The 24,076-nt window shown below is 44.8% G+C and overlaps 1 protein-coding gene across 1 annotated transcript in view; it reads right to left on the bottom strand.

The window, feature by feature from the left end:
• Positions 1-23,781, bottom strand: part of zic4 (zic family member 4) — a 98,050-nt gene extending 74,269 nt beyond the window's left edge. Inside the window, exons 1-2 of the transcript XR_009936423.1 lie at positions 23,563-23,781; positions 14,944-14,997 (exon numbers count right to left, since the gene is read on the bottom strand). The gene's annotated coding sequence lies outside the window, so the exon portion shown is untranslated. The remainder of the gene's footprint in view (positions 1-14,943; positions 14,998-23,562) is intronic.
• Positions 23,782-24,076: the final 295 nt, after the last annotated feature.

Raw genomic sequence — 24,076 nt, 5'->3', positions numbered from 1 at the left:
CTCTGGCTGTCATTTTTTGCATGTGTTAAGTATTGTTCTATTACACACGCTCGTTTAAAAGTTACTCGTATTTCTCATGCACCAGTTATCAACTTTCTCTTCTCGATCATCAAAAATATCTCACTGCACCAGTAGCAAAAAAGTGCAAAATTGTCAGTCATGCAGTAATTCTAATCATGTTCAACAATGAGCAATTTCATTTATCAATGACAACATATCTTATTTCTTAAGTTAATATTTTTCAGTAGTTGCTTTTATATTAAAAAGTGAAATTACATAAGTCAGGTGCCAGGCCAGGAAGCTACAGGTTTGTATGTTTTGCGGGCAGACGAAACGGTTTAAGTGCTGAGGCGGAGAGGATGCAGTTAGCAAGGGTGGGCGGCTTTCAATATACCCTCTGCTTTGGTGTTTGTGGTCCATGTCAAGTAATTATAACCCAAACATGGGAAGTGCTCTAAAAGGCCAAGTAAGATATACGTTTATTGTGGCCCCTTGATAGAAACCTTCACAAGTGAGGTACCTAAATTGGCCTATTCAAGAAAAAAGCTCCAAATGAGCTGTGAATGTTAACTTTCACTCCCCATAAATAAGTATGTGTTTTTTTACAGACTCTGGTCACAATGCCTCGCAAAGGCACAATTGGGACATTTAGGAGGAGTGTGAAAAAGTCCTGTGTCCATGGCCAAAAGAATGAACTATGGCAGACTGGAGAATGTGAATAGGCTTTTTACAGGTCACAGATTCCATTCAGCCCCCTGACATTGTTATTATCTGACAGTCATGGATGGGCCTAATTATTATTCCAATCATACTCCGCGGGAACACTTTAACCAAAATTATCCACAGAGTGCTATTTCTTCAGTCTTTCAGTCTCTTTCTCTCACTCTTGCTGTTTTTTTCTCTGTCTCTCTCATGCTGACATACAAACACTTTGACTCTCTGAACACAGAAAATGAACCCATAGTTTAGTGCCGGAGATCCCTGCACTGGCCTCTGCATTTGTGTTATAATTGTGAAATAATAGTAGCCTGTGCAACTGCAACCCATTCCCATTCCTCTCTGGTTTTCTCATTTCCGCCAAACTATTCTTTTATGCCATCTTTCTTAGCTATTTTCAGCTCATGCAATGAAATAATGGCTGACGAGAATGGAAATGTTTAGAGAAAGGATAACAAAGATTATGGTACATATTAAACTTAACTGAATCATTTTTAAACATAAAATGTGCTTTTTAAGCACCGGTCTTTCAACATTTATGCAATATTTATGCGTGATTTATGTTTTCGGACACCATAAACAAAGAAGACCAGAATTCCTAGCACTTAAGTCTGATTGAAAGTATAAATATTTAAATGAAAATTTCAATTTTAAATGAAAATGAGCAATAATTGATACTTCTAAGTTACTTGTGTTAGACACTAGATAATGTCATACTTACTAAATTAATCATTTTATATCTGGTTATTTTTATACAGCACTTCAAGCCATTTATAGGCCAGTCATCTATATGAATATTACTGTAACTATGTCAGTTGGCTATGCCACTAAGACCATTACAAATCTGCGGCAATGTAATGTTGCATCAGCTGAGCGGTGTTATATATTCTCATGAGTCTTCCCCTGAGTAAGCGGGGAAGATTAAGAGACTCCGTCCCCATGCTTGTGTGTTGACTGAAATGTTAACGTCCCCCATAATAATAAATCTCTTCTATGAAATTGTCAGAGCAGACCCTTCGCCCTGAGGCACTGGGTTATTGCCTTATTCTATTAGTCAGTTATTACGAGCAATCGCAGGCGCCCCTTTTTGCTCCCCCCCTCACTCAAAGCCTCCCAGAACATTTATCAGGCCGTGTACAAATGCTGGAAACATATGATGGCTGCTTCCACGGCCATGTTGGCTCCAGGGTGGTGAGGGACCAGGGCCGGGGCTCCAGTTGGCTGAGGGTGCGCGTGGGTTTGGCTGCGCCCCCTCATCCACCTGACCGTACCTCCGCGGCACCTCCCCTCCGCCTCTGTGTGTAGCGGAAAAAATGAAAGGGCTGGCAACGGAAAGTGGCCGGATTAACGTCGCCGTTTGAAGATTGTTCACTCCGAAACGCTCACCTTCTGCGCAAGGTGACATTGGAGCAGACGCGCGGCACGGCGCGGCACTCGCGAAATGCGGCGGACTTTGCTTTGCTTGTTCTCTCGTCTTTCTGCCCTTGATTCTCTTTTCCGTCTTTCATTGTTAAGAGCCCCTGCAATCAACTGGACAGATAGCCCTCTGCCCTACCACAAGGACTCTCCTCGACTTCCTACAAGAGCAGCAGCCCCCAGGCTATTTACACCACAATCTCCAGAGTAATTACCAGACCATTTAATATAATGCCAGGACAATCAGAAGGTGATAACATGCAATTAAGATTGTGTTCTCAGATTAGGGAATCGGTGAAATACATGAGCGGTCTCACTCCTCACATGCCTCCAAGATAAAGTGCCCATCTCGCAAATGTCAAACTGTGGTGATTTAATCGGATTGTTTTCAATTAATATGCATGTCTCATCCAGTCCTGCATATGCCCAATGTTATTGACATTGATAAATTGTGCTCATCTTGGCAGAATTTGTCCTCGAGACACTCCATTTTGTTGAATGTCGCTTTCAAGCCCCCCCTCCCAACCCCTTTCCCCTTCCCTTTCCGTTTGTCTTCCCTGTCTCCCCCTCTCTCCTTTTCTCTCTTGCCCCCCAAATTCTGCCTGTGAGCCACATATGATCTCAAACTGAACCCCCCCCCCCCCTCCCCAGAACCCACCCCAAATCTTTAGGATTAGGGTGACATGTCAGTCTTGAGAGGAACAATAATCTGAAAGGGCATCGATATAAATAGCGAGGCGAGATATAATTGTTTGTCGTGTCATTTCTCGGCCCCCCCTGCTTAAAGCCTCGCTGAGCCCTGGGAGTCCTGTTGGAGGCAGGCAGACAGCCACGCCTGACAGGCGCCCAGGGTTGCGGGTTAGTGGGGGTGCGCTCAGGGACGCCTGTTTGCTGGGCCATGGGTCTCAGGAGACACCGGGTGTCTGCTTTTCACAGAGATGGAGAGAAAGAGAGAGAGAGTATGTGTGTGTGTGTGTGTGAGAGTGTGTGTGTGAGAGAGAGAGAGAATGTGTGTGTGAGTGTGTGTGTGTGAGTGTGAGAGAGAGAGAGAGAGAGAGAGAGAGAGAGAGACAGAGAGAGGCCTAATGGCACTATCCCACAGTAAAACTATCCACTATGAAATAGATAAACGTGTGGATATGGAAATACATAAACACACATCGTACAAACAGATTCCTTTTTTGAAGTAGCGTGCACAACAGAAGTTTTGTGGACCGTCTTTGTACGCACTATATTAAGGAACGGGATGAATGGGCGATGTCTTTTTGTACAGCTGGTAAAGCGAGTGTGTGTGTGCGTGTGTGTTCTGTGCTAAAAGAGCAGGCTGCGCGGTCACATTTGAGCAGACTGTGCCATCTAGCCTGAGGGACTACAGTACCCACTGTTTTAAGATTAAAACATCCAGTGTCATTTCTTGCTCTACTGACTGCTTCAAACACGACCAACCCCTATTCCTCCGCCGCCACCACCATCACCAACAACAAAAAAAAATCTGAGATATGAATTGTAACCCCCACAATGCCCCCACCTCCTCCAGAGCTGATTATCGAGCCCCAGCCTTTCACCGGCCTCTGTGTTTCATGGTGGTCCCAGGAGCAAGCCACCAAAGAGGCGAAATAGGAGGGGATAGGATCAGCCCGTGTTGTACTTGTGTAGTCAAGCCATTGTTCCGTCCAGGCACAAAAGGTGATGCTTGGCTGAATCCTTTTTTTAATGCTTTTTTATCCTTGGATGTGTGTGGCTGGAGGTTGGCGGTGCTGGTGGTGTTGTGGTGGTGGTGGTGGTAGCGTGTGTGTGTGCGTGCGTGCGTGCGTGTGTGTGTGTATATATATATGTGTGTGTGTGTGTTTGAGCTCCTCCTGCGTTGTCAGCAATCAGACCGGCAGATAGTTCAAGATGGGATGCCTGGGAGAGGCTCTCTTTTCTAATGGAGCCATCAGTCAAGCACCTGTCCTGCTCCCTACACCTTAGGGCCATTCCCCTTAATACTGAGGAGCAGCACGTAAGCACCGATAGTGCCAGGCCATTTGTCAAAATGTGTCCGAGCGGAGAACTTGTGCAGTGTGTACGCTGGCGGTTGGAAGAAAATACATCCGAAGCTCAGTGTGTCGTGGCAGAGCAGCAGTATGTGGATTTCACAAGCATTCTGCTCGAGACAGAGATACTACTATTTTTTTTATGTGTCTGTCTTGAGGGAATATTTGGACTTATGGCATGAAGTCATCAGTTCAGTTACAACTAATGAAATTGCCTTTGTGTGCAACAAAAACACCAGATGCTGTAAATATGAGCCTGTCTCTCTCTTCCTGTCTCTGGCCTTAGCTCCACATCAGTTGTATTCGTCCTCCTCCTGTTCGGCTACATCTCTCTCCGTCTCTCCTCTCCTCCTGCTTGTTTTTGTTTGGGAAAGCCAGGGCGTGACATCCCCGGGACGCTGTGTGCGGCGCGGAGCGGAGTGGCGCGGCTGCTTCCTCCTGTTGTAATTATGCAGCAGGCATGTCAGCCTCTCCGAGCCCGCCATCATTACCACTTTGCCCTCTGATGAGGTGAGCGCACCACCAACTCCCCAGTGGCATGTCACGCCAGGCATGACCGCCAACCCCCCATGTTGCATTCTGACCCCCAATAACCCCCCCTGCGCCCCCTCCTCCTCGCCTCCAACACCACCTCCTCAAATGAAACCCGCGTCTCCTCTCATCACCTCATGCCACATGCTCTCTCAAGCGGTCAAGGCAGCTCAGTCTGCCACAGGCCAGCGAAAAACCACGCCGGCCAAAATAGCTGCTGCCTCCAAGTCATGTCTGGGCCCTGCATGTACAGTATCTCCCAGTGCATCGTAAGTGTCGCTAATGTTCCCCTGGAGAAGCTGCAGCAGGTAGGGTTGTGACGGAGGGGGGAAAGAAATAACACCCGGGAAGTCGTTTTTAGAGAAGCGCACCACTGTAGCCAGTCACGGCTTATACGTGAGATGGAGCCACATCTGGAGTGCGAAGAAACAGCGTTAAATTGTTTGACTTGTCGTCGGTAATCAGGCATTAGACTTCATCAGCACCCTGGCATGGTGTTGTCTCCACGGACTCTGTCGACTTGTGTTAAAGCTGTTGCAGTTGCTCTAGGTGTCTGGGGGCCTCTAAAAGAAGCTGAAGATGTCTCCACGTGCGAAAATATACAGCAGCTGAAAATCCCTCTGAAAAAAATAGGGGAAAAACACTAATACCAGCCACGTTTCCCCGACATATCTTTTGGGTAAACAAACGCTGCCTTGGGGTGAAATTTAAAATGTACGCAGCTGTTCCAAACACATTACTGTGCTTGCGGCAGAGAAAAGAAGGCAAAGCACAGATTTAGGGGCTGGCACTTAAAAAAAAGCAATGTTTCGACTGTATGGATCTACTTTACACCTAAAGTCAAGCCACCCCCTCCCCCTTTTTCAGCGAAGACATGGGCTTCTCAGCGCCTGAATCCTTTCCCAAGCGGTCGTCTGCTTGTTTGAAGAGTCTCTGATCAAAGCGCTCTGCCTCAGATCTCCTTTATTAGATTTTACACTTGCTCCACGGGGGAGCAGGAAACAATACTAAACACCACACTTTGAGTCAATACATTTTTATTTTCCCACAGATCGATCACGTTTGCATTGGGCCACGCGGTGGTGCATCAGACAGCCCTGGCCACTAATTTAATCAATTAATAATGCCTTTTCAAAAAATGGTTCCGGGTCCTTCTTTGTATTCTGCCCCATGTGTGTTCATGGATTAAATGGTGGTTGTCCCATTATATTTGTCCTCTGGTCCAATATTCTGCACAACCCCTTGCATGTTGAAATAAGAAGTTTACATTTTACGGTCTTGTTTCTACATACGTGTGATCTCTGTGACATTAGCCCACGCTTGCGGTTTGGAGGGGTGAAATAGTCCATCAATTGCCAGGGTGGAAGTTTGCTATGGGAAGAGTTCTGCATGAATGGGATCTGGGCAGCGTGCCAAATGAATAGAAAATCTCTCCTCTCCTCTCTTCGCCCCTCAGTCGGCCATGCTGTTCGCTCGTCATTAGGCCAGGCACGCGGGATATTGGGGGGATTAGATTTTAATAACGCTGGCAGATATTCACCATTACTCTCTCGTCTTTTCCTCTCCTCCTCTCCAGCTTTTCTCGCGGACACACAATCATTCTCTGATGTGACGGTGCCTTTTCCTTCCCTTTGTGAGACTGTCATGAAAATGCCACAAACATGTCCTTCAAGGGCTATCAGGTGTCCCTGGCATGCTGGCTCAAAGGCCCGTTGTCACTCAGAGGCAATGTAGTGCTTCTCTCATAAAAAAAGGTTCCATCTTCACATTTTTAATGTGTTTTTTGATAACCCTTCTCACTTGTGCTGTAGCGACTGCCTCTCAGGAGACGAGCAGAGCGATTGTTTACCTCTGCGTCTGCAGAGAAATATTTAACCTCTCTATGCGATTTCATTGCTTCTGGAAACTTCCAAGGGTTTTTTTGTTTGAAGTGGTGGCGGCTGGGAAGGGTGAATGAATCGGTCCACAGAACAAACACAGGCTCAAGTTCCTTAACAAATCTAATCTCCGCTAATACAGTCTAATGCCATGACCTTGACCTCTTTTCTGGATTTAAAGGAAATGTACTGACCACCACAACACAAAGCAATGGTGTCGGCGAGGGCGGGAGTGAGAGGCAGACACAGAGAGCAAGACAGACCGAGACAGAGAGCTGCTTTACAGCCCGAGGGTTAATAACCTCTTAGCCCAGGGGCTTGGCCTGGGCTACCAATGAAAGCCAGAGGTTAGCGCTCCATTTTTGCTCCCTGTTGCTGTGTCACCATGACAACGGATGTAGAAATCACAGGAGTGACTAGAAGGTGACAGGGGTGGCATTGGGGAGGGTGAATAGGTGATACACACACACACACACACACACACACACACACACACACACACACACACACACACACACACACACACACACACACACACACACACACACACACACACACACACACACACACACACACACACACACACACACACACACACACACACACACACACACACGATACGCGAAGGCCAGGAGTTTTTCGCTCGCAAGGAACCGCTCTCTGTCAAGGGTGTGCGTTAACGGGAGACAATCGGGCTAAAGACGGGAATAAGTGTGATGGCTTACGCAGGAGGGACAAAAAAAAAGCACAAAACTCAACTGTCTGCGCATCTGAACAGTGAGTCAAAGGACAAGATCCAGACGTGTGTCCCTGTTTCCTGCGGGTCGATGGTCAGACCGCTGGGTGAGGCACGGAGTGTGCCAGTTCCAACTGAGAACCCACTGCAGGGACACCTACTCTGGAGCGTTTGACGCCATTTCCCTTGAGACAGGGAGACCAGAGATCCTCTCTTTACTTGTTTGTTTGTTTGCCTGTCTGTTTGTTTGTTTGTTTGTTTGTTGTGGTTTAGCTGGGAATTAAGCACTCAGTGCAAATGTCTGCGTGGAGGCTAATGTGCAACATGTATCCAGGGACTGTCTGTGCAAAGTTGCACAAAGCATGGGAGGCCTCTGCTGGCCACTAAGGTCCTCACATCCCCAGTGTCACCAGGGAAACACACATACCTGATAGCTATTAACCCACTCCTCAGATTCAACCTGCGTATTTAAAGTGGAATTTCTTAGACACACCAGGTGTCTAAAGTGAAACAGAGGATTGTTTAAAAGACAGATCACATCCTTACAAACAACAGACAAAAAAAATGAGTGAGTCAGCCTACTGTAATTTCTGACTAGTGATTTCAAACAGGACCCAGAACTACAGTTTTTTTTCCTTTTTTCCAATGGCCAGAGAAGCTTTCCTCATTAAAAACTTGGGGTCTAAATCAGTCAACTTTCACAACATGTTTCAGAACTGTATCTGTTCAATAAACCTGTCAAAGACTTCACATGGTTCATTGAACAATGAAAATCGATACCATTAAACACTTCTGAAAAACAAACGCACGCCTTTCTCTGGGGAGTCTGTGGACTCCCGTGTTCCATACTTTAAACTGTGCTGTCAATAAAACATTCCAAGGATCTTAAATACTTCATTACGTCTTAGACTCCAATATCTTCATGTTTTTTTTTTCTTTTTCTTTTTTTTCCAGGTAATGGGTCTTTGTCTAGGTGCCTCGGAGTATGTGTATGTGCATGAGTGTGTGTGCCTTTGAAGTAAGAAGTACTGTAGATTTCTCAAGAGTCAAACAGACTCCTTTCTAACACACTCACTCTCTCGCTTGCTCTTTCGGCCCCTACCCCCCCCCCCCCCTCACACTCTCTCTATCTCTATATCTCTCTTTCACACACACACACACACACACACACTTCTGCATTTCATAACTGCCCCACTCCTCTCCATGGTCCGCTCGATGAACAACCAATCAGACATCTTCTCGGGGTGCTGACCGTGAGCCCCAAGCCTTTGTTTCCTGTGCGCATTCCAATTCATTCACAGACGTATAAGCAATTTTAACAGTAGTTAGGCAGAGGTGGAACTGCTTGACATAATCTCGCGGAAACAGCCTCTACCGTCGGCCTGGTGACAGTTCACATTAAATCTCTGTCAGAACTCAAGCGCGGACAAGAGGCGAAGGAGAGGAAAGGAAAAGAAAGAGAAAGAAGGAAAGAAAGAAAGAGAGGAGGGGGGGGGGTCTGTATGATGAAAAACAACAGAGTCTGAACACGATTCTTTTAACCACTCCCCCCACTCCATCCAGTACCATAACCTCAGAGGATCATGAGCCAGTGTATGGGATCTCTGAGAGGAAATGCAACATAGGAAGCATACGCTGTATCTTTAATGCCACACTAAAGAGTTTTTTGTACCCTAAAATAATGTTTCCAAAATCATTTCAGCGGTTCATCTAAATCATACTTTCATAAAATCATGCAACATACTCTACCTAGTCTGTGGACATCGTTATTTGCTGGACAAAAAAAATAGCGTTTGTGCGACAGAGGAAAAGTGCTTTAGTGTTACTTTAAAGGTGTAGTGTTGTCTTCACACATAAACGTCGTTTACAGTTGATAGCGTGCTGTTCAATCTAAAAAAGACTATAAACATGCCTGTGGCTACGAGCTTGAAAAGGCTGCTTATAGAATACCACAAAGGTGTTCTGGTGCTCGCATCATTTCACGCACAACTGCTGAGCACCAAATGTCGAATCTTGCACATCAAACATAGACAGGTGTTACTTTTATCATACCCTCCATGCATCAACCATACACATTTTATGTATATTTAATTCACATTTTAAAGTAATCCCGAAGCAAAGCATAGCATAGCAACTCTGAAGACAAGAGAAATCCATATCAGACAATGGCCCATGTCACTGACATGGTGTCCAGACCAATCTTAATTGAGATTTGGTTTCTGGACACTGTACATCCCTCATTCCCAGGGTCCAGTCCATGTCCCTCTCCAGCTGAGGTCTGGGGTCTCTGTGTGGAACAGGGACCCCTCCTCTGCCACAACCAACCACCCCCCTACACACACGCGCAGACACACACAAACACACACCCTGACACTGACACTGACACACATACCATGTGCCTCATCAGACTGAAAGGTGCTCAAGGATTGCCGATGCCTCAGAGGTTAGGTGCTATAGCCCTGACAACCGAGAGGTTAAGGAATCCTTTGCGGCAGGCCCAGGTCATATTTTCTCTCTCTTTCACCTCAAATCACCACCCCCCACCCCCTCTCTCCCTCTCTCCGCCCGTTCCAATGGTTTTTCTCTATTAGTTAGAGCTCATAGCTCAAAACTGGTCTTCAACTTCCTCCACAATCCGCGCTAAGCCTGTCATTTCTGGCTATTATTTACTTTAATGGGCTTTGGCTGATCCCTGGCGAAGCCTTGGATCTGGGAATAATGCGGCGGAGGGAGGCAGGCCTAGACGTGGGCGCAGGGCTGCCCGTAGATTAGCAATGGCAGATGGGCTTTGCAGTGGCTTCCTGTGTGCAGGAGTGTTGATTGAGAGCGCATAATGGAAGAGGTGGTGTCCTCACAATGGACCCAGCCACCTCGCTGCACCTCTCTCGTCTAAACAACCCCCTATTCTCTCGGCTCTGCCGCTTGTGAATTTTTTCCCCCCCTTTCTTGCTTCTTCTTCTTCTTCCTCGATGCCCTCCCCCCTTTCCACTCCCTCTCTCTCTCTCTCTGTCTGTCTGTCTCTCTATCGTCTTTCATTCCTACTCTGTGTGTCTCTCGCTCCCCTTTTCTTTTTTTGCAACAGAGGAAGTCAGAGTGCAAGAGCAAGCACAAAAGCAACTGTAAATAAGCATGAATGTTAATCCAGCATTAATTGGTTCCCTCTTAAACTGGGTGTGCAGTTTCACAGACTTTGGGTCCACCGTAGGTCATTAAAAGGATAGCCCCTTTTCCTCATTGTTTACTTAACAAGGCCAAGGGTAGATTTTTGTGAATAAAATTATCAGAAAAAAAAGATAATGACAGATTATTATGGTATGCTCTGAAGTCACCCCAGCCCTTTACCTGTATAAGTAATAAAGCGTAAAGCACTGTCAGTATAAGAAAGATAATTAAGCCGCACATTGTTAAAAAATGTGAATTTGTAAGATGCAACAACAGATGCTTCAGTAGCATGTTAGCACCTTTAGCAGTCCCTAGTTTTTCAGAACTGTTGGACTCTATGTGCAGTCTTCCCTCTGACTCTGCAAAGTCACGTCTGGAAGAACAGCATTCCTTTTGGTTTGGACTTGCTGAAGGATGCGAGGGCACCTCTTGGTGTTCACCTATCTGTTTAAGCTTTCATAGTGGTACGTGTAGTGCCACGCCACTCCACAAAATGAACTGCCAAAACCCAACAAAGTCTTCAGGTCAAGTTTGTGTACAAGGGTATAAATTTTTTCGCGTCCGCCCCACTCCCTCTCTCCCCCGGCCTGAAAGTTTCCACACAAGCGGCGCTACACAATCCGGCCGCACCAATTATCCCCCTCCTCCGCCCGGCTTTAGCAACTTTTTCAAAACTCCTTTCACTTCGCTCTTGTCAAGCGATGAAAGAAAAACTAACCACCATGTCAAGAGAACTCAGCTGCCTAGCAACCGGGCCACAGTTTAATTCTGATTTACTTGAGGTCTTGAGTAATGGATGTTGACAATGTTAAGCCAGTCACAAGTGTTGTTTGTCACCTCTGAAATGCAAACAAAACTTCATTGTTTTTTTGCCAAAGTATTGAGCATGATTGATGTTTAGAGCCACAATGGCGTCATTCATTTCTCTCTTGTGTTTTTGCTAGGATTGATGTCATATCTTTTCATGGCATATTAAATGTTTTGGAGGAGCATGAAAATGTGTGTCTTTTCATCTCAAGGCAAGGATGGCAGTGCCTCTGACACCCCCCCCATCCCCACCCCCCATCAACACTGAAGTTTAATGATTCTATTCAGGTTGTGTCCATTTCAAGCAGAAATAATTTAATAAGAAGCCAAGGCTCTTCAGTAACCATAAAGGCCCAGCATAATCTTAAAAGAAAGGATGAAAGGGACATGAAAGAATCAAGCTTTTTAGATGAAAGTTTTTTTTTGCCTCTTTTGACACCATACTTCCCCCCTCAGTTGTTTGATCAGCAACTTTTGTGGTAAGACACACTTTGTGTACAAATATTTTGGTCGCAGGTCCAACTCTGGTCATGAAAAGTGTGTTAAGCAATCTATGACGTCATCTAATTTCTGAAGAATTTGCACTCTACAATGACACATTTCAAAATTAGCATAGATAAATATAGTTTTGACTATAATGCACACTGCACGGATATTAATTCATAAGAACAGTGCACATATTTCCAATATGCCTATTCCATAAAATTTGGCCAAGACCCTCTCTGGGCTACATTATATTTCTAATCACATTCATATACATGCCTCATACCCAATACTGGAACTTTGAAACTTTGACACAAAGAGAATTTGCTCAAGTGCATAAAGTTTATGCCAATTAATATCAATTCACTTGTATGGAAAAACCAGGAGAGATTACACTGAGTTGATGTTCGAGCAAGAACTATACTTTGTATGTGACAAATTAATCAGATTTTCAATAACTTACATGAAACATTATGTATGGAAATCTATGATTAAAAATATACACCAATACATTTTTATCAGTTAATTGTTTGGACTGAGATAACCCTTTGAGGTGGCAATACCTTCATGGCAGCCAAGATTAAATAACGATTCAGAGTCCCAAATGGAGTCTTCAGTCAAGCAATTGAGCTGGCAGAGTGGAGGATTTGATAGCATGATATAGAAGCTAGCAATTTCTTCTACTCCGCAGAACATTCATCAAAGGCCCAAATGGCACAATGAGAAAGCCATCCATCACAAAGGCGAGAAAATTAGTGTAGAACTAAATGGCAGTCTCTCCCTTTCTCTTTTCTCTCCCTCTCTCTCTCTCTCACTCTCCTTCTCCCCCCACCCCTCTCTCTCTCTCATAACAATCTCCACTGAACATTTGGTTTGGGGCAGAGGACGGAGAGAATAGTCAACAATGAACACGGCCACATCAAAGTCTCAGGCAGAGGGATCAGGGAAGTCCACAGTCCGCAGTGGGGCGATGAAGGAAAAATAAACGGCGGCACCCAACGTCAAAAAACACATTACCAGCCACCCACGCCACCAACACACACACACACACACACACACACACACACACACACACACACACACACACACACACACACACACACACACACACACACACACACACACACACACACACACACACACACACACTCTCTCTCTCTCTTTGGAGGTGCAACATTGGTCAGGTGCGTCCAGAGACTGTCACGTGGATTTATCGTGGGTCTGGGTTTACATTACCATGTCTCCCACACTGTGCTGTATGGACAAGAGATTTTAAATCATAATCCATTGGGCAAATAATTTCCTCCCACCCTTGGTTAACTCCAAGTCCTAGTGATAAACGAACATGCCAATTCTTATCGGCGTAGGACATAACAGAACACTATGAGGCGACACAAGCTTAATATTTTTTTTAATTGTGCATGCTCAGAGTCCCTGCTTTTTGTCTGGTTTCAGCACGCGGTTACCTCAAAGCATGTTTGAATTTATGTAAAATGTAACTGCCATACGAGTTCTTTGAAGGGAGGGGTGTAGGGGATTGGATTGGGGGGTGAGGGGTGTGGGGGGTGCTATATTATAGCAGGATTTCAGTGGTGAAATGAGACCATTTGAAATGCATGCATTATCAACTTCACGTTGAGCAGATTATTTTAATTGCTCTCGGGCCTCCTCTGCCTTGCCTTACAGCGTTATTGCTTTTCTGATCTTTTCTTTTATTAAAAGACATTTTACTGAGACTTCCATGTCAGTCTTTATCATACCATATATTATGTTTATGTTGCTTTAATCTCATATCTTGTGCCCGTTTTAAGGTCAGTGTAAAAGAAATACAATGACCTAACATCTATTTTCATTTTACATGAAATGTTTTATACACTACTCACTAATGTCTTACAACTTGACACGACATCAGTGTATTTCTTCATCCTACTTTGATTGTTAATCCATTATGTTACATGAGATCTGAGAATGTGATCTTTTAAAGTTTTCACAATTAAATTATTTGTAAAACATTTTCCAACCATCTCTTTTTCAATCATTCACTTATCTCTATAATATCATTCTCTCATTTGCAGTCACACACATATATATATATACCACCTTGGCATAATCAAAGACCACACCACCACTGCTAATAGTGTCTTGTGTAGTAAACATATCAGATGTCTCCCTGGTCTCGACATTGTCTGAAATGTTCCCCTCTCTGTGTAACAAATGCCTTTTAGCAGTTTTGCCATCTGTCCATAATGAGGCCATTTTTTTTCAGCCACCCATTTCCACACTGTATTGTGTTGTGCCTTTCAGCCATTTGCATAATTGTTGAGATTTTGCCCCAAAATTGATATCCTCTCAATGACTATGAGAATGAATGAAGTTAAAACATACAGACTCTCACACAGAAGAGTTTGGAGGGGAAGAAAAAAAGAATAGAATGAAGATGTTTGTGAAATTAGGTGAAAAGCAAATCCAATTTTTTTAGCACCAAAGTAACCTAATCAGTGATGGCTTTATCGGGTAATCCACATTTAAACTTTAACCTGTAGGGGGCCTCTTTGTGTTAGTTAATGTACGTAGAAAAGAGGAGGACTGGATGAATGACTAATGAGATTAATCATATTTTGCAATCCTAAAAAGCTTCACTAAAAGGAATCTGAATTAGAGCCACTTCCATCACACATAGTGAGAGAGTTAAATGAAACAATTCTGGCCAAAGAAAAATGATGGCGTGGAATAAATTAACGTTCAAAAGCCAAGCTTTTTTTTTTTTTTTTTTCTTTTTTTTAATCAGCTCAGCTGTCCGGGCCATAAAGACATTGGGATGTTGGGTCATTTCAAAACATTAGGGGGAAAAACTGATGAAGGACAAACTGATTACATCTGAGAACCACTTCCATGAAAGGCTGTCTACATCAACAAGCAGCAGAAAAAGAAAAAAAAAAAAAAACTTTCCTCGTGCCAATAAAGCTCCTTTAACAAAAAATAAATAAATAAATAAACAGAGGACATCCAGCAAACCCTAAATGCCTTCTGACAGCTCATAGCGCTTGGAGATATGAGAGTGTTAATGGCATTCTCAAAAAAAAAAAATTAGACAAGATGACAGAACAGAGCAACAAGAAAGCTGGATAAGAAATCCCCCCAAAAAATGGCAGGGTGCAATGTGACAGAATGTACTTACTTCCACAGCTGTGCCGCCATTATCGGAAGTTGACTCCGTTCCTTCACTTAGTTTCTAGAGGAAAAGAAAGAGAGGATTGAGACGCCATACAGACTTGTCTTGGAAGAGAATTGCTCAAGGATTACATATTTTCCCACTCGACTTCTGAAACACTGTGATTCAAATATAAGTACTTGTAAGCATTGTTGAAAATGCATCACAGTGCAGTTGTTCCACAGTCAACTTAAAATGTGAGTATTGCTCTATAAATAAATTGCAATCGGAAAAAAAAATCATCTAAATTGCCTATTCATCATGGGGAAATGCCATCTCCCAAAACAAGCCATTACTGTGTCACCAATATTAAACATCATCTTAAGGTAGATGAATCAATCACCTGTCACAACTGGATGATACTGAACACTTCCATTATGCAAGTGTTGTTAAGAGTCATTTGTTTAGCTTATTGTGAACTACTGCTGACAGAAATGTGTTCAAACATCTTCATAATACCACATAATGATAAGAAAAATCTTCAAAAATGTTTTTTTTCACAGAACGTTTGCATGTTGTGCATATGAAAGCATCAGTCGTTTCCAAGGATGTTGAAAAAATGACAACAGGATCTTAAATATATTCAATTGGAATATGCTTTGATTGGTCTTCATTCCGAAATTGCGCTTTTAGGTGCCATTAATACAGAGGGACTGTCTTTTGAAATCAGGCCACAAGGAACAGAATAGCATGTCACTTTCCTGCTCTCCTCGTATCAACTGGCTATATAATTTTCCTTCCATTAGGGCACATGCTATCTGTATTATCATGCCATGCAGTGAGCCGTGCATTCAAAATTTACCCTCTCTCTGCCTCCCTCACTCTCTCTCACCCTCTCTCAATTTGATGCTATGACAACCACTTAGTTTCTTAAAACGTAATATGATGGGTAATGTCTGGCTTCGAGAGCCACTCATCCTGTATTTGTCGCATATACCAAATAACTTGGGGCATCCTGAAGCCTCTGCAGATAATACACTCCACTGTACAGCTCAGAAGATTAAGTTTACATACACAAGAGTTAATGTAAATAAAACGCTAGTTCAATGAAAGGGTGGTTATCTTCAAGTGCGTCTTACTACTGCTAACAGACTGCTATATATATATAATTATCAACTCTAGTTCTCAACAGCACCATTCAAGCCAATTTAAAAGCAGTATAAATGGCCAGCCACCAACAGAGTATTTCAATTAATCAACTAATAATCTATTACACCGACACCATTTCAGGCAATATTATCCTATGAAAAAAATAAAACTCGACACAATATTACTGGTGAAAGGATGTCAACATGAGGGCTTGTGAGCTGGTGGTCAGTGTAACGTCTAGGAGGTTGCTCCTGCCTCTTGTGTCCACCTCTCCCTCTTTCTCTCTTTCTTTCTCTCTCTCTCTCTCTCTCTCTCTCTCTCTCTCTCTCTCTCGCTACGAGTCTCCCCCTCTCTGTGTCCGCTCTCTTATTCTCTGCACTTCAACAGGATCTGACTCCATCTAGTGGCCCCAGCCGTTCCATCCATGCACCAGTGGAAAACAACTAGGCCAGAAACACACTGCATACTCTGAAGAGAGAGAGAGAGAGAGAGAGAGAGAGACCACTTTCTACTCACTGTGACCCTTCACCACCAATCTTAAACAATGTGTATTTTTTTTTACCACTCGCGTATATTATTTACCCCTGAACGGCTCAGTTGTGCGTTTCTGTCGATTCCCGAGGCTGGTGCGGCAGGCAGAGCAGCTCGTCGGTTTGGGAGGGAAGGTGGGGGGATGACAACTATTTGGGAATGGAAATAATTACGAGCCCTATCTGTAACAGCATGTAAGCTCTGCCCATCCACTAAATCTCTGCCTTATCCTAATGCCACAATAAAGTTGTCGCTGTCACACTGATTTCCCCTACTTTCCACAAATTCTAATGAAGTTGTCTCGCTTCATGTTAATTTATCAGATTACTACATGTAAAAGAAACAATACGTGGGGGCTTTTCTCTCATAATCATGTAATTTGCCTCTGGGAGCTGGTCTTATTTGACAGGGCAATTTCCACACTTATTAAAGCCTTTGACACAGTCAAACATAATCGTATTAGCGTATTGCTCAAATTAGCTTGTTTCGTTACAGAGAAGTCCGCGATTCTGCTCGTAATAGGCCGCCCTCACACCTAACTTGTGATGTCTCCATTTCCTCTGGCGAGAGCTCAGGAGAGAACAGGGGGAGCACTACAGAAGGGGGGGGGGGGGGCCGCCCGCCACCACCAGTCAATCAAGGGATCAGGGCACGCTGCAAGGCCAGCACCTACAGTACTGTATTTAAACACCTGATACTAAGGTGGTAACTATGCTTAACTGTAGTGATGAGATACATGTTTAAAAGCGTTAAAAAGTGACAAGCTACTTTAGCCCCCTTGCCCCCCCACATCCCACATCCACCGCCCCCCCCACACACTCCCGTCCTCTTTTCTCCCCTAGCCATGGGGGTCATCAGCCAAAACCCCAGGATGCCTGAGACTTTGAAAACAAGCCTCAACTCCCCCCCACCCCCCAACACACACACACACACACACACACACACACACACACTGAGCCCCAAACTCTCCATCACTAGTACAACTCGTACGACTACCAACCGCAAAGCTTAACAGGCTTGACATTTCGCCCGGGTGACATCGGTACACAACGGCGGCGGCGGCGGCGGCAGAGGAAGAAGTTGCGGTGTCATAATTCACTGGCCTCGAAATGAGGCCGCTCGCTGAGCGAGCTGGAGAGGAGAAACGAGACGCAGCCCTCTATCGCTGCCCCCCTCTGGTGAGGAATGCACACGCGGGGGCAACAACCAGCGACTAGTTAGGCCTCCGCCAAATCTCAGTACTTTTATCTTTGACCTTTGACCCCCGGCACATCTGGAAACCTAGTTGAAGCCCCGAAGACAAGGAAGTTTTTCTTTTTCGCTCCCCTCAACCCATTTATGGATGAGAGGGACTGCGTGTGCCGTTTCAACCCAGCAGCCTGCTTCCCTGAAGTGACTCGGTTTAATGATAGCACTAGTAATGAACTCTGGGACACTTACTGACTGCCACAGACCGTGCGCTTAGGCTTGCAAGGGATGCTGGGAGAATGCGAGCAGTGCGTCGGGCTGCCCCCTCGGCTGTATGGGTTCCAGATTCCTACAGCAGATAAACATCTCGGAGAGGGCAAGGTCCAGAACAAAAAAAAAGAGGACTACAAAGGCTTGCATCTTTGATGTTTCAGAGATGGTCTCGCTTAATGGACACCAAGCCTATAGCCAACGAAAACATTCTCCCGGCAGGACATTTAGACGTTGCACATAGAGAAGGCATGTTCCTTGGGATCAAAATGAACCCATTGGGTATTTGTTTAGCTAGTTCACGAGATGAAGCGGAGGGCCTTTTGGTGTTAACTGGTACAGCGTGCTCAGCTCGCCCTGTGGCCTGCGTGCTGTGTGTTGATATTACGGGAGGGCATGGGAATTGTTGCTTGGTGACACGAGGTACAGTACAAGCAGTGTGACCTGGAGGAGGAATAACGCTTTGATGTTCCAAGTGGCTCCCATATTCCACTTGTGAAATTCCATTCCCTCCAGAACCACTGCTGCCGTACGTAAGTGTGCGAATGTTTTCGGTCAAGCGTTTATCAGTCGATAGCACAAAGCACAAAGGGCTTCCTTTTTGGCGAGACAAAATATGATCGGGGTACTTGGAAAAAAACAATGCAAAACCATCAAATGAACCACCCCCCCACCCTACCCCGAAAAAACACAATCCACATTTCGCATCTGAGCGCATGTTTGCTCATAAGAATCATAAGAATAGCTCCGCTGTTTATGTGTTTAAAAACACCGGAGCGACTGCCGCGGACCCCCTCTGTGTCTAGCTGAGCAAAAGAGAAAAACACACTCGGCACTGCAGTTCACCGAGTTCAGACATATATGACGTGCACATATCCTAGCATCTGCATTTTCTATAATAACAACCGACTCGTTTCGGTGCGATGTCCGCGCGCCACTCTCGAACGGCAGACACATTCAGATGGTACAACGCTCGTCCCGAACACAATGTAGGTGGGAGTGGCGCTGTGATAATAGACCAAAGAGAGGACATGGAATCCTCTTCAACCGACAGACCCGTCAGGTTTATGGGAGTCTCACATATAGTGGAGCGGGACAATAATCCAGGCTGTTTAGCGGATCTGACATTTACTGGGGGAAATCGGTGCAAAGTGGGCCGGGTCCTGCCGGTATGCTGAGCCGCTAACACTGACGCCTCTGTTCCCGTCACCTATCTGCCTCCACTTTCTGTTGATTTTATAATGCAGGGGAAATGCACCGACCACAAGCTGTGCCGAATAAAAGGAATCTGTCTGGAAGATTAAATAGAGAGTGGAGAAGAGAGATAGAGAGAGAGAGAGTGAGTGGGTGGGAGAGAAAGATAGAGAGAGGGAGGGAGAAAGAGAGCGAGAGAAAGATATCTCTGAGGAATGTAGACTCAGGTGTGGGCTCCCAGTGGAATTCTCAGGCCTGTCTATCAGAATCTCCTTTAGATGATGTCATAGGTCTAGGATTCTCTCTGGAGAATAGCGATGGTAGCTCCAGTCCTCCAGAGAGCGTTTGCTGGGGTGGTTGGTGGGGAAGAAGGGGGGGGGGGGCAGCGAGACAGCAAGTCCCCAGGCCCTGCACACCTCCTCAGGCCCCAGCAGCACAGCATGGCCCTGCCCGGGAGCAATGGGCCTAAACCAGGACTAATCAATCAATTAAACACGCCCCAGATTAGCAGCGATTATGGGTCCACCTTAGCAGGCTGCCCAGAGTGGGCTGCATATGTTTAAAAGTCCCAGCAGGATATTGTCTGCAAGATAAAGGGGCCCTTCAGACTCAATGTGCAGTGAGGAATGGCTTTTACAGTAAAGAGGTCCGTGGAAATAAAGACAATTTCCTGGTCTTGGTGAGACCTTACCAAAATGGCACTGATACTCCGAGACAGGCGGGTAATCCACACAGGGCCTGGCAGAGGAGAATACATATCAAAAACCTTTGCTGAATTCCTCTGTATGGGCACTGGCCTTACCAGCTGTACACTGGCCAATCTCTGGTCAGATCAAGATCAAGATCATGACAGTCTCGCAATCATAACTCATTAACTTCACTGAAACTGTAATGTGTTACAGTAGATCCAATGTGCCATTAAGTTCAGTTCTTATTCAATTGATTTGAATATCCAGACAGTACAAAAGAAAAAAAAAACCTTGCCATCTACTGGCAGATTCGCCTCCAAGGAATTTGGATTGTAAGTCAGATTTAAGACACTGAGTCAACATCTTTGTCTGTTCCTTAGCGTCAGCTACCCAGCAATACTGAAATACTGCATGTAGGCGTTTGTAATCGTGATTATTTATAGGGTACTTTTTACTCATGTCCTTACAGGTAGTTCAAGCTGGAGTTCAAGTGGATGCAGCGATGAAAACGTGAGCAATATTGTGAAATATTAAGTTGTAAAAATGCATGATGCTGCAGAAATGAGATTTTGTTAAGATATGGAACATTTCATCATCCTATGCCCCTTGGGCCGCATTTGCAGAGAATTCTTTCCAGAAGACATTGAGTTACCAAGCTAGTGTTTCCTCATCCATGGTGATAGCTAGGAGAGAACGCTTCAGTGCATCCTTCTGGTTTCTAAGCGTTTATTCCATTCATATCTTATTCTTCAACACGGCGATCCTCAGCCCAAAGGGCTCTGTGTGTGTATGTCTGCCTGTGTGTATGTGTATGTGAGTATGTGTGTGTGTGTGTGTGTGTGACTGTGCACGCACGCATTGCATCGCCTCATTACGCTTCACCCAGACTACTCTGCAGGACAGAACATTCTGGTCGGTATCCACTCTTCTAGTTTTACACTCAGTTCAACTTTTTTCACAATTTACCCCCCTCCCCCACTAAAAAATGAGGCAAAGTGAAAGGGCACTGCTGCCATTACCAGAAGAGATTTTCATTTGCATCTCGTCAGAATAATAGAGTAATAATATTCACACATCTTCACAGACAAAAAAAAAAAAAAATGTTTAACAGAATAACTCATACATCTTCAAGCCTCTGGCATTCCAGTTGTGGCACATGATCAAGCTCTCAATGTCTCCGCCACACAGCAAAATGAACACTTACAACAGTGACTGTCAGCGTGCACACAACAAATGCAGAGCGCACTACAGCTTACAAGCTTCATAATATAGATAAGCCGCACGTACACACACACACACACACACACACACACCCCACACACACACACACACACGCACACACACACACACAAATGAAACTGAAAGAGCAAAGGGGAGGGGGGGGGGGAAAGAGAGGGGACCTAACTGCAGTGAAATCAAGGACTTCTCAACGGCCCCAGCATGGGAGGCCCCACAGTGTTTGGCTGCTATCAGCACACAACCATCGCCAGCCATTAGAGGGCACAAGCCTCTCCATCAGGGCAGACAAGGGCACCGTAATGTGTCTGTGTGAGCACAGATTAGAAAGGGTTGTGGCACGCCATTGAGGATCATTACTGTCACATGATCGGCACATAAACTAATTGGCATGCTTTTATGTGCGGGAAAATGCGCTTCAAATCAAAATGTTAATTACATCTGAGGCATGCATGGTTCTTCGTTGTAGATTGGACCCACAAATCTTTTTTTCTTTCATTCTTCTTATTGCTATATCTCTCCAGAGCTCTCTCTTCCTCCCTCTCTCCCTCCCTCTCTCTCCCTCACACATATATACACACACACACACACACAACTCTTGAGTCACTTTGTCTGTTTCTATGTTCTGTGAAAAGAAGACAGAAAGCCAACATCATGCCCTGATACAGTTGCCTGCATATTTCTTGATAAGCTTGAGGCAGTGACACTTGCCCATTTTTTTTCTTTATTTTCCACAAAATTTCTTGACAGTATAATTAACTAACACCATCACAACACCAAGGGCAAACGCCAAAGATGACTCTCTCTCGATCTCACTTTCCCAAAAGTTTCCTTCACCCTGAAGGTTTCCCTTTGCACAACCAGTCTGTTTACTTTTACCCAAATTACATTGGTTTAGCTACTGTGGAATAATGGCAGCCACAAGCACATGGTCACACACACACACACACACACACACACACACACACACACAAGCCGGCATGCAAAGGAAACATCAGAGTGCTTAATTATGGTAATGTCGAGGCGTAGCAGCGTGCTGATGTGTTTGCTTGGGGGCTTAGCATAAGGGGGAGGAGGGGGGTGTAGGGAGGCATTTCCTCCTGTTTTGTTGTGAGAGGGTTGGGGCCAGCTCTTCACCTGAGGCCTCCTGCACACCCATCCCCATCCATCCTGCCAAAGCTATTACGCCATGCACTGGGACGGAGATACATACTGCTGCACAGGCTGAAGAGTCTGCATCGGTATTTCTCTCAGAGCCCGAGTCATTCATCAAGACTGACTGAGGAACAGAGCCACTCTAATTGAGTGAGCTTTTTGCCTGGGTTAGTGTGTTGCTAGGACCTGGATCTCACTTGATTGACAGAAGACAAGAGAGCCACATGTCTGAATTTAGTAGTGTTGATCATATTTAGTAGAAAGCAATATTTTTTATATTGAAAAGAGTATGGAATGATGTTATGACATTCACATCCAGATTCAGATTTCCTGTACGCATGTCAATATCCTGTGATGTAAAAGTTCAAAGTTGACTAAATTAGACACACTGAATCACTGTCACAGAACACACACCCACACACACACACACACACACACACACACACACACACACAGGCTGTTCAATTAAGGCAAAACTATAATCATGGTTTACATGGTTACTTTTATAATCAAATTACAAAACAAGAACATTGTTGGAATGCTGCACAATTGTATGAATGTCCTTTTCATAGGTTGAAGTAAAAATGGACAATTAATGGGATAATTTGACCACCGCAAAAGGGCAGAAGTGTACTTCTGCAATGGAGATGGAGGCAAATATTTGGGAGTCGCCAAAGTAGTATACTGTACTTTGCACACAAGTCTGAACAGACACGCATGCATACGCAGGCCAGGTGCGCATGCAACAAACAGCTAACTATTGCGGACTGTCTTGTGAGGCAGTGCAGGCCTACACGTTTGGGACCACGTGAGTGGCTTTTTATAGGCCTACAAAATGTTGAGTTATACCGATCATTGAGTCACCGAGGTTAGAGCAAAAGCTGCAGGTGTATGGTAATGGAGAGAAGTGAGGAATTATTTGTTTTCTTCGAATAGCCTGCCCTATGACGTGCAGCGGTAATAGAAATATGTAGCCTGCCGCTATAATTAATAGTCCATAGGCCTACATTAGCTAGTCGGAGAAGCTACTTCTTAGCAATGCTAAATTGAGCGCGACTGGCCTGTGTATCCACTGCTGTGTATCCATGGTGAGACATGCTGGTGCGAATATCTGCACATCTGACCGATGAAACAATTGCTTTGTTGTTGACATATGGTTTGCTGGTGTGAATTACAAAGGCAGCACTTTGATTGTAGGCTACTTTACTGTTGGCCATAACGTTGCACTCCTTACCTCATAGGCCTGTAGCGCATACGCGCTGGTGGGAGATATCTTCCTCTTTTCCGTGTTCTACTTCTCAACTTTCTGTACTGGGCTTATCCTTAGCCATAAATCAGGCTGGACTGACTGACGCGAGGACTATCTCGTTGACCGCTCCCCAAACCGAAGGCTATAGAGAGCAAAAGCAATGCTGAGAAAACCCCCTCCTGAGGCGCAGTAAAAGTTGTGTATTTGAACCTGTTGCAGTTCCAGCCCAGCCCAGCCCTAACTGCACTCGGTGGAGCTTCCCGCCGAGAAGCACCATATTTATGTTGGCATAGTATGCGAGAGAATTAAGATCATAAAACTACTCGGCCACACAAAGCTGCCATTAACTTCTAGGGGACTGTGTTCAGTACGCGCAGGTTTATTTACGCTCTGCGGATTTGTGGTGTAGCCCTCCTTAGTTCCCTAGTCTGTCAATATTTTCTCTGTGTCTTGATGCTTTGTAGACTCAATTGATAGGCGAAATTTATCGCATTAAACC

This window comes from Sardina pilchardus, chromosome 19 (assembly GCF_963854185.1).
Source record: "Sardina pilchardus chromosome 19, fSarPil1.1, whole genome shotgun sequence".
Taxonomy (NCBI): Eukaryota; Metazoa; Chordata; class Actinopteri; order Clupeiformes; family Clupeidae; genus Sardina; species Sardina pilchardus.
Note: the sequence above shows the minus strand (reverse complement) of the source record. Positions and strands in the feature narration are given on the sequence as shown.